The sequence below is a fragment of the Hordeum vulgare genome, chromosome 5H, assembly GCF_904849725.1.
Source record: "Hordeum vulgare subsp. vulgare chromosome 5H, MorexV3_pseudomolecules_assembly, whole genome shotgun sequence".
Taxonomy (NCBI): Eukaryota; Viridiplantae; Streptophyta; class Magnoliopsida; order Poales; family Poaceae; genus Hordeum; species Hordeum vulgare.
In genome coordinates this window covers 270,337,690-270,349,563 of record NC_058522.1, presented here as the reverse complement: position 1 = coordinate 270,349,563, position 11,874 = coordinate 270,337,690, and positions in this window count along the sequence as shown.

Below are 11,874 nucleotides of genomic sequence, written 5' to 3'. Positions count from 1 at the left end.
TTTCTCTTGGTGGAACTGTAGATCAGGACCCTCTCAAGCAAACCCTAGAGTATCAACAAGTTTTGTTGACTAGGGAGAGACATCAAGCAAAAATGGAGCTTAGGGTTGGGAAAGGTGGTCCTCTTGGGGACGAAGACCCTTTTTTATAGTGAGGGGAACAAATCCAACCGGTATCCCCACTCAGCCCGCACACCAGTGGTACTACCGCTCCACAGAGCGGTACTACCGCTTCAGATCGCAGTATTACCACTCCGGGGAGCGATACTACCGCCGAGGCGGCTGAGGCAGCTAGCCACAACATATCCACGAGGAGGTTAGTACTTCCAGAGCGGTACTACTGCTCGTAGGAGCGATACTACCGCTCGGCAGCGGTAGTACCTTGCCCTACTGCCCCTAAGGAAAGTGAAGGGGTTCTGGAGAACAAAAGGGTAGCCGGTAGTAGCGGGCGGTACTACCGCTCATGGGAGGTACTACCACTTGCTACTACTGCCCTACTACTTCACAAATCTTCTACCTAATAGAAGAGTGGATGGTAGTATAGGGCTGTACAATTGCTCTACTACCTCTTGATAACCCACAAGTATAGGGGATCACAACAGTTTTCGAGGGTAGAGTATTCAACCCAAATTTATTGATTCGACACAAGGGGAGCCAAAGAATACTCTCGAGTATTAGCAGTTGAGTTGTCAATTCAACCACACCTGAAAGACTTAGTATCTGCAGCAAAGTTTTAGTAGCAAAGTAGTATGATAGTAACGGTAGCGGCGGTAACAGTAGCAGTAGTAATTTGTATAGAAAGTGTGACAGAAGTAGCGGTAAAGTAACTTAGCAAGGACTAGTATAGGAAAAGCTCGTAAGCATTGGATCGGTGATGGATAATTATGTCGGATGGCATTCATCATGTAACAGTTATAACATAGGGTGATATGTAACTAGCTCCAGTTCGTCAATGTAAAGTAGGCATGTATTTCGTATTTAGTCATACGTGCTTTTGGAAAAGAGCTTGCATGACATCTTTTGTCCTACCCTCCCGTGGCAGCGGGGTCCTAATGGAAACTAAGGGATATTAAGCTCTCCTTTTAATAGAGAACCGGAACAAAGCATTAGCACATAGTGAGTACATGGGATCCTCATACTATGGTCATCTCCGTGAGTGGTTCCGGCTATTGTCATTCCAGGGTTGCCGGGTCATAACACATCGTAGGTGACTAGAACTTGCAAGATAGGATCAAGAACACACATATATTGATTAAAACATAATAGGTTCAGATCTGAAATCATGGCACTCGGGCCCTAGTGACAAGCATTAAGCATAGCAAAGTAGTAGCAACATCAATCTTAGAACATAGTGGATACTAGGGATCAATCCCCATCAAAACTAACTCGATTACATGATAGATCTCATCCAACCCATCACCGTCTAGCAAGCTTACGATAAGATTACTGACGAACGATGGAGAGCATCATGGAATTGGCGATGGAGGATGGTTGACTATGACGACGACGTCGATTTCCCCTCTCCGGAGCCCAGAACGGACTCCAGATGTGCCCTCCCGAGGAAGAACAGGCGGTGGCGGCGGCTCCGTATCGTGAAACGCGATGAACTCTTCTCTCCTATTTTTTTTGGGCGAGAGAGGTTATATGGAGTTGGATATGAAGTCGGGGGAGCCACGTGGTCCCCACGAGCCTGCTAGGCACGCCCTAGGGGGCACGCATGTAGGGCTCGTGGCCCACTGCCAGCGTATCTTCAGTTGATTCTTTCTCTGATATTTTCTATATATTCCATAAAAAATCCTCGTAAGTTTCCAGGTCATTCCGAGAACTTTTATTTCTGCACAAAAACAACACCATGGCAGTTTTGCTGACAACAGCGTCAGTCCGGGTTAGTTTCATTCAAATCATGCAAATTAGAGTCCAAGACAAGGGCAAAAGAGTTTGGAAAACTAGATACGTTGCAGACGTATCAACTCCCCCAAGCTTAAAGCCTTGCTTGTCCTCAAGCAATTCAGTTGATAAACTGAAAGAGACAAAATAAAAACTTTTACGAACTCTGTTTGATCTTGTTGTTGTAATTATGTCTAACTCATATTCAAATTTTCAGCAAGATCATAAGCTAACCACATAAGCAATGACATTTAGGTCTCATGGTATACTCATATCAATGTCGTAATTAACTAGCGAGTAATAATAATAAGTTTCAAACGTCAACACTTCAATCAAAATAATCATGATACAATATGAATAAATGGTATCTCGCTAGCCCTTTCTAAGACCGCAAAATATAAATGCGGAGCACCTTCAAAGACCAAAGGCCGACGGGAAATTGTAATTCATGGCAAAGAAGATCCAGTCATAGTCATACTCAATATCAATTAATATCAAAGCATATAAATGACGGAGGTGCTCTCTAATTGGTGCTTTTTAATAAGAAGAGGATGACTCAACAGAAACGTAAATAGATAGGCCCTTCGCAGAGAGAAGCATTGATTTGTAGAGGTGCCAGAGCTCAAGCTTTCTAAAACAGACATAAATATTTTTGGGTGGCATGCTTTCATTGTCAACACGATGACTGCTACTGCAACCAAAGACCTTCCAACGGCGCCATAAATAGGTGTGTTGACGGCACCAGGAATTCTTCTGCTACGGCTACGCCTTAAGGGACTTCCTAGGCAAATATGCAAAGGATTTCCCCCGTGGTCTTGGAGCCTTGCGTTGGTGTTCCCTCGAAGCGGAAAGGGTGATGTAGCGCAGCGGTGGTAAGTATTTCCCCCAGTTTGAGAACCAAGGTATCGATCCAGTGAAGGAGTATCACAAGAGCCTGCACAAAGACAAAAATCTTGCTCTCAACACTATGAAGGGGTTGTCAATCCCTTATAGATTGTTCGCCAAGTGAGAACTGAAAGCAACAAAGTAACAAAGCAAAGTAGAAGCCTAAGTGGAAACGATAGGTGTGAATAGACCCGGGGGCCGTAGTGTTTACTGGTGGCTTCTCTCATGAAAGCAAGTAGACGGTGGGTGAACAAATTACTGTCGAGCAATCGATAGAACCACGCAAAGTCGTGACGTTATCTATGGCAATAATTATACCTATATGCATCACGTCCAAAACAAGTAGACCGATACTTTCTGCATCTACTACTATTACTCCGCACGTCGACCGCTATCTAGCATGCATCTAATGTATTAAGTCCAAAAGAAGAGAGTAACGCCTTAAGCAAGATGACATGATGTAGATGGACAATCTCGTATCTACGACAGAGCCCATGTTGTTACCCTTGATGGAAACTACACGATGTGTGCCTTGCTGCCCCTACTGTCACGGGGAAAGGTCACCACACGGTAAGAACCCAAAACCAAGCACTTCTCCCATTCCAAGAATCATAGATCTAGTTGGCCAAACAAAACCCAAGACACGGAGAGACTTACAAGGATATCAAATCATGCATATAAGAAATCAGCAAAGACTTAAATATATATCATAGATAATCTGATCACAAATCCACAATTCATCGGATCTCGACAAACACACCGCCAAAGAATGATTACATCGGATAGATCTCCATGAAGATCATGGAGAACTTTCTATTGAAGATCCAAGAGAGAGAAGAAGCCATCTAACTACTAACTACGGACCCGTAGGTCTGAAGTGAACTACTCACGAGTCATTGGAGGGGCGATCATGTTGATGTAGAAGCCCTCCAACTCCAAAGTCCCCTCCGGCAGGGCACCGAGAAGGGTCTCCAGATGAGATCTCGCGGAAACAGAAGCTTGCAGCGGCGGAAAAGTATTTTCGTGGATCCCTTGATTTTTTTTCTGATTTTTAGGGAATATATAGGTGCAAGATTTAGGTCAGGGGGGCGCCAGGGAGGCCACAAGCCTGCCCACCGCTGCCCCCTGGTGGCGGAGAGGGGGCTTGTGGGCTCCCTGTAGCCCTCCTGGCTTGGCCCACAAGACCCCTGATCTTCTACCATTCGGGAAAAATACATTTCGGGGATTTTATTCTGTTTGAACTCCGCTCCAAAATCAGATCTGAAAAGAGCCAAAAACACACAAAAAACAGGAACTGGCACTTGGCACTGAATTAATAAGTTAGTCCCAAAAAAGATATAAAAGGTACATAAAACATCCAAAGATGACAAGATAACATCATGAAACCATCAAAAAATATAGATATGTTTGAGACGTATCAATGACCAAGAGTTTTCACCATCTTCCATGCTACACATATTATAGGCGGTTCCCAAACAGAATAGTAAAGTGTTGACTCCCCCACCACCGATCAATCACACTCCACGACTAGCCGAATCCTCGGGTGTCGTCCATACCAACAACAATCCAGGGGGAGTTTTGTTTGCAATTATATTTTTGATTTTATTTGAGCATGGAACTAGGCATTCTGATTACCGGCCCCTTTCTCGTGAGTGATAATGAATAAACATGTATCGAGGATAAAACGCCTAGCATGGAAGATACTGACCGCCCCTTGTCACCACATGAGCGGTTCGGGCATACAAAACAGATTATTAGTTGAAGATTTAGAGAGTGGCACATGCAAATTTACTTGGAACGGCAGGTAGCTACCGCATATAGGTACGTATGGTGGAATCATATGGAACAACTTTGGGTTTATGTAAGGGGATGCACAAGCAGTATTCCCGCTTAGTACAAGTGAAGCCTAACAAAAGACTGGGAAGCGACCAACTAGAGAGTGACAACAGTCGTTAATATGCATTGAAATTAACCATTGTTGAGTGGAAGCATGAGTAGGATATAAATCACCATAAACATGAATATCGTAGAGGATATGTTGATTTTGTTTCAACTACATGCGTGAACATGTGCCAAGTCAAGCCACTTGAATCATTCAAAGGAGGATACCATCCTATCATACTACATCATAATCATCTTGAAATTCATGTTGGCATCCAAGACAAACCATTCTAAGCTCCTAGCTAATTAAGCATGGTATCAGAAACTATGATCTCTAAGCTGTCATTGCAAACATGTTTCTCTCATAACAATGCGGTCACTTCATCATATATCGTCATATTTACAATAACTAAATAGGTCGAGTTCATACCAGCTTTTCCAGGCTCAGTCACTTCATCATATATCGTCATTATTGCCTTTGACTTGCACGACCGAATGATGTGAATAATAATAAGAGCGTTCGTGCATTGGACTAAGCTGGAATCTGCAAGCAAATTCATAGGAGAAAACAAAGTAATATGGCTCTTGGACGGATAAACAATAATGCACATGAGAGCCACTAATCATTTTAATCATGGTCTTCTACCTCGACCCAAAGAAAAAGAAAACTATTTACACGGGAAAGCTCCCAACAAGCAAAAGAAGAACGGAAAATCTTTTTGGGTTTTCTTTTTAATTACCACTAAGCATGTTGGAAAGTAAACTTACAATTTTTTTTTGTTTTTCTCCTTTTTAAAAAGTCACACGAGAAGAATGCAAGAAAAGGAAATAAACTAGCATGGATGATACAATGGAAGAGTGTGAACACCGACTATCAAAGTGAATGTGTGAGCATGAATATATAGTCGGTGAGAGACACGTACTCCCCTAAGCTTAGGCTTTTGGCCTAAGTTGGTCTAGTTCCATGGCTGGTCCGGGCGATGTCCAAAATCATAATGGGGGTTGTACTGGGACGCGGCAGCTACCGCTTGAATAGCTGCCTCATGGAGGCGAGCAACCTTCACCTCCCTCTCATACTCCTCTGCCTCTCCTCTGGTTATGTAATATCTCCGTTTTCCCTGAAAGTCAAAGAAGGCAGGAGCAGGAAGGATAATATGGCAAACACGCTGTCGGTTAAATATTAACCGGTATAGGAGGGATTCATTATCCCTCTCAAGGAATTGATAACGTATCATAGCGGCGCGATCAAGGAAAGATGTGTGGAGCAGGGGATCTCTTGTGCGGATGGGTATGCCAAGAGAATTTGCTATGCAAGTGGCATAGATCCCACCGAAGAAATCCCCTTCATTAGCATGATTATTTAGCCTACTAGCAATTATAGCTCCCATGTTGGAACTTCTATCACCCGTTACTGCGCTCTTAAGAATACTAAGGTCAGGTGCGCAGAGGTGACTATGGTCATGCTTGCCGTTAATGCATCTACCTATGAAGAGAGCAAAATAATGTAAGGCAGGAAAATCAATGCTCCCCATGGTAGCTTGCGTAATATCTCTAGTTTTTCCAACAGTTATACTAGAAATAAAATCTCTAACCGAAGACTTAGGAGGGTCATTGGGACTACCCCAATCAGGTATCTTGCATAATCTATTAAAATCCTATAAATCCATAGTATGCGATTTGTCATAAAGATCAAATATGGATGTGTCACGGCCAATTGAAAATTTGAATCTACGAACAAAAGAGGCAATGAGTGTAATATACTATTCACATTTATTAGAGATGAATTATTCAAGCCCGGCGTTGCGAACAAATGTATCAAACTCGTCCTTGAAACCTGCATCAATCATGAATTCATCGGAAGGCCATTCACATGGTTGCACCGGTGCGTTCCTCGGCTGATAAGGATCGGGCTCCCGAATCGCGAGATGGGGACCCCTTTTGCTTGAGGAACCACCATGGTAGTTCTTCCTGGACATCTTCCTTTTTCTGAAATAATTCTGAAATTTTTAGTGACTCAAAATAAAAGTGAACAAAGTTTAACAAAACTCATAGCAACTACTCCTACTAGTGCCTAGAGGCCATATCATTCACAAAAACTACTTGGGACCAACTAAAATTAACATGCAATGCTCAAGAACAGTGTCACCAAGGCAGCAATAATATGCAATGAATAGATCACTAGAATAAAAACTAATTGGACCAATGGAGGGGTCACATACCAAGGAACAATTCCCCCAAACAGTTTGGTGATTCGGGCTTCGCACAAGGAGATCAAAAAATGCAGCAAAATAAGCAAGAACACGGGTTTGAGCTGTGGAATGATTTTTTCTGGAGGTAGACGAAGAAGATGGGTGCTGGAATAAGTGGAGGGGGCCACGTGGGACCCACGAGCTGCCAGGCGCGCCTTGGGGGGTGGGCGTGCCTCCTGGGCTCGTGGCCCACTGGTGCATCCCCCTGACTAGTTATCTATCTCAGAAATTCTTTAATATTCCAGAAAAAAAACATACTTGAATTTCAGGGCATTTGGAGAACTTTTATTTTCAGGTCATTTTTATTGAACCGATAATGCAAAAAACAGGAAAATAATTCTATATTCATTATTTTCTACTAAATAACAGAAAGTAAAAGTTGGGAATAGAAGGTTGTGACTTCTAGATTCATCCATCTCATGGTCATCAAAAGAAATCCGTCAATGAGGTTGATCAAGTATCCTTGACAAACTTTTTTTCGAATCACATAAAACCGGAGAATTTTTGAATAATCACTAGGTTACCTCAACGGGGGTGTGCATACCCCCAATAACAAGTATATCATATTTCATCTTGACAGTAGGTATAGGGAATTCAAAGCTTCAAATAATAATTGATGAAGATTTTTCGATAGCATTAATGCAATGAACTCAATATTGTTTGTTCGGAAAGTGCATAGTGTGCTCATTACCATTAACATGGAACGTGACCTTGCCTTTGTTTCAATCAATAATAGCCCCTACAGTGTTTAAAAAGGGTCTTCCAAGGATGACAGGCATGGCATCATCCTCTGGAATATCAAGAATAACAAAGTATGTTAAGATAGTAACATTCGCAACCACAACAGGCACATCCTCGCAAATGCCGATAGGTAAAGCAGTTGATTTGTCGGCCATTTGCAAAGAAATTTCAGTAGGAGTCAACTTATCCAATTCAAGTCTACGATATATAGAGAGAGGGATAACACTAACACCAGCTCCAAGATCACATAAAGCAGTTCTAACATTATTTCCTTTAAAGGAGCAAGGTATAGTGGGCACTCCGGGATCACCTAGTTTCTTAGGAGTCCCACCCTTAAAAGTGTAATTAGCAAGCATGGTGGAAATCTCAGCATCAGGTATCTTTCTTTTATTAGTCACAATATCTTTCATGTACTTAGCATAAGGAGACATTTTAAGCATATCAGTCAAACGCATTTGCAATAAGATAGGTCTAATCATTTCAACAAAGCGCTCAAAATCCTCATCATCCTTTTTCTTGGATGGTTTGGGAGGAAAGGGCATGGGTTTCTGAACCCATTGTTTTCTTTCTTTACCATGCTTCCTAGCAATAAAATCATTCTTATCATATCTCTTGTTATTAGGTTGTGGGTTATCAAGATCAACAGCAGGTTCAATCTCCACATCATTATCATTACTAGGTTGAGCATCAACATGAACACCATTATCAATATTATCACCAGGCTCATGTTCATCACCAGATTGTGTTTCGGCATCAGAAATAGAAACATTATTTGGATTCTCAGGTGTAAGAACAACAGGTTTACTAGGATGCAAGTTCCTATCATCTTTCCTTTTCTTCCTATTACCAGGATGACTAGGTGCATCAGTATTAACTCCTTGAGAATCTTGTTCAATTCTCTTAGGATGGCCCTCAGGATACAAAGGTTCCTGAGTCATTCTACCACCTCTTGTAACAACTCTAACAGAACTATCATTCAATTCATTAGGTGGTAGATTCTTAACATCTTCGGATTTAATACCTTTCTCTTCCATAGATTTCTTGGCTTCTTGTGTATCTTCAGGACTGAGGAATAGAATACCTCTTTACTTCGGAGTTGGCTTCGGAGGTGGTTCAGGACTAGTCCAAGCATTATCATTGCTCAAGATATTATTCAATTGAATTTCAGCTTGTTCCACACTTTGTTCCCTGAAAACACAACCAACACAACTATCTAGGTGGTCCCTAGAAGCATCGGTTAGTCCATTATAAAAGATATCAAGTATTTCATTTTTCTTAAGAGGGTGATCAGCCAAAGCATTAAGTAACTGGACAAGCCTCCCCCAAGCTTGTGGGAGACTCTCTTCTACAATTTGCAAAAAAGTTATACATATCCTGCAAGGCAGCTTGTTTCTTATGGGCAGGAAAATATTTCTTAGAGAAGTAGTATATCATATCCTAGGGACTACGCACACAACTAGGAGCAAGAGAAGTAAACCAAGTTTTAGCATCACCCTTTAGTGAGAAAGTAAACAACTTAAAGATACAATAATAACGAGTTTTTTCCTCATTAGTGAATAGGGTGGCTATATCATTCAGTTTAGTAAGATGTGCTACAACAGTTTTAGATTCATAGCAATGAAAAGGATCAGATTCAACCAAAGTGATTAACTCAGGATCGACATAGAATTCATAATCCTTATGAGTAACAAAGATGGGTGAAGTAGCAAACTTAGAATCATATTTCATTCTAGCATTCAGAGATTTTTCTTTACACTTGCGTAATAAATTCTCAAGATCATAGCTATCCTTACAAGCAAGAAAGTCTTCAGCTACCTCTCTCTACATAACATAACCCTTAGGTATATTAGGCAATTCATATCTAGGAGAGCTAGGTCTAACAGGTGTCACAGCAGGTTAAACTTCTATAATTTCATCAGTTTTAGAAGTATCATCAGATTCAGCAGTAACTCTAGCAATTTGTGCATCAAGAAATTCACCTAATGGCATATCATTATCAAGCAAAGCATCATCATAAGCATCATGGATAGCAGAAGTAGCATCGTCAAGCACATGCGACATATCAGAATTACTAGTAGGTGGTGGTGTCGCAAATTTACTTATAACAGAAGGTGAATCAAGTGCAGAGCTAGATGGCAGTTCCTTACATGTCCTTCTAGTTGAGGGCAAGACTTTAGTTTTGGATCTCTCGGATTCCTCATAGTGATCAATAGATATAAATCCCAAGTGACTCAGAGAATAGAGCTATGCTCCCCAGCAACGGCGCGAGAAAAAGGTCTTGATAACCCACAAGTATAGGGGATCGCAACAGTTTTCGAGGGTAGAGTATTCAACCCAAATTTATTGATTTGACATAAGGGGAGCCAAAGAATACTCTCGAGTATTAGCAGTTGAGTTGTCAATTCAACCACACCTGAAAGACTTAGTATCTGCAACAAAGTTTTAGTAGAAAAGTAGTATGATAGTAACGGTAGCGGCGGTAACAGTAGTAGGAATTTGTATAGCAAGTGTGACAGCAGTAGCGGTAAAGTAACTTAGCAAGGACCAGTATAGGAAAAGCTCGTAGGCATTGGATCGGTGATGGATAATTATGTCCGATGGAATTCATCATGTAACAGTTATAACATAGGGTGATATGTAACTAGCTCCAGTTCGTCAATGTAGTGTAGGCATGTATTCCGTATTTAGTCATACGTGCTTATGGAAAAGAACTTGCATGACATCTTTTGTCCTACCCTCCCGTTGCAGCGGGGTCCTAATGGAAACTAAGGGATATTAAGGTCTCCTTTTAATAGAGAACCGGAACAAAATATTAGCACATAGTGAATACATGGGATCCTCATACTATGGTCATCTCCGGGAATGGTTCCGGCTATTGTCACTCCGGGGTTGCCGGGTCATAACACATAGTAGGTGACTACAACTTGCAAGATAGGATCAAGAACACACATATATTGATGAAAACATAATAGGTTCAGATCTGAAATCATGGCACTCGGGCCCTAGTGACAAGCATTAAGCATAGTAAAGTAGTAGCAACATCAATCTTAGAACATAGTGGATACTAGGGATCAAACCCCATCAAAACTAACTCTATTACATGATAGATCTCATCCAACCCATCACCGTCCACCAAGCCTACAATAATATTACTCACGAACGATGGAGAGCATCATGTAATTGGAGATGGAGGATGGTTGATGATGACGCCAGCGTCGATTTCCCCTCTCCGGAGCCCAGAACGGACTCCAGATCTGCCCTCCCTAGGAAGAACACATGGTGGCGGCAGCTCCGTATCGTGAAACGCGATGAACTCTTCTCTCCTATTTTTTTCTGGGCAAGAGAGCTTATATGGAGTTGGATATGAAGTCAGGGGAGCCACGTGGGCCCCACGAGCCTGCTAGGCGCGCCCTAGGGGGGCACGCCTGCAGGGCTCGTGGCCCACTAGCAGCGTATCTTCAGTTGATTCTTTCTCTTATATTTTTTATATATTCCATAAAAATCCTCGTAACTTTCCAGGTCATTCCGAGAACTTTTATTTCTGCACAAAAACAACACCATGGCAGTTCTGCTGAGAACAGCGTCAGTCTGGGTTAGGTTCATTCAAATCATGCAACTTAGAGTCCAAGACAAGGGTAAAAGAGTTTGGAAAAGTAGATACGTTGGAGACGTATCACCTCTCAACCCTTCCTCCTAACATAAGAGTAGACGGTGGTACAGGGCGGTACTACTGCTCTACTACCGCCCAACCCTTCTGCCTAACAAAAGTGTAGCCGGTAGTATAGGGCGGTACTATCGCCATAGAGAAGAACTACCACTCGTGCAAGTGGTACTACCGCTTGCTACCTTTTGACTCAAAACAGATAAAGGAGGAGTAGCACCACTGAAGCAGAGGGAAAATCATGGGTGCATAAGATCATGTACGTGATGATTCCACCAAAACCTTTGCAATGCAGACCCTCTCTTGATAGTATGGTTCTCCTATGACTCAACTCAACCGAGAAAGAGACGCAGGACAGAAACTGTCTTTACTCTAACCATCGAGGGGCTTGAATCGTCTTGTGCTGAATGATGAATTATCAGACAGGCTTAGTGCACACGATTAGTCCGCATGTACATTTTCATCAATCACCAAAACTAATAGGCTAATAATATGCTCTTACAATCTCCCCCTTTTTGGTGGATTAATGACAACGTGGGATTTGCATAAAAAAATATCATAAACAAAATATAG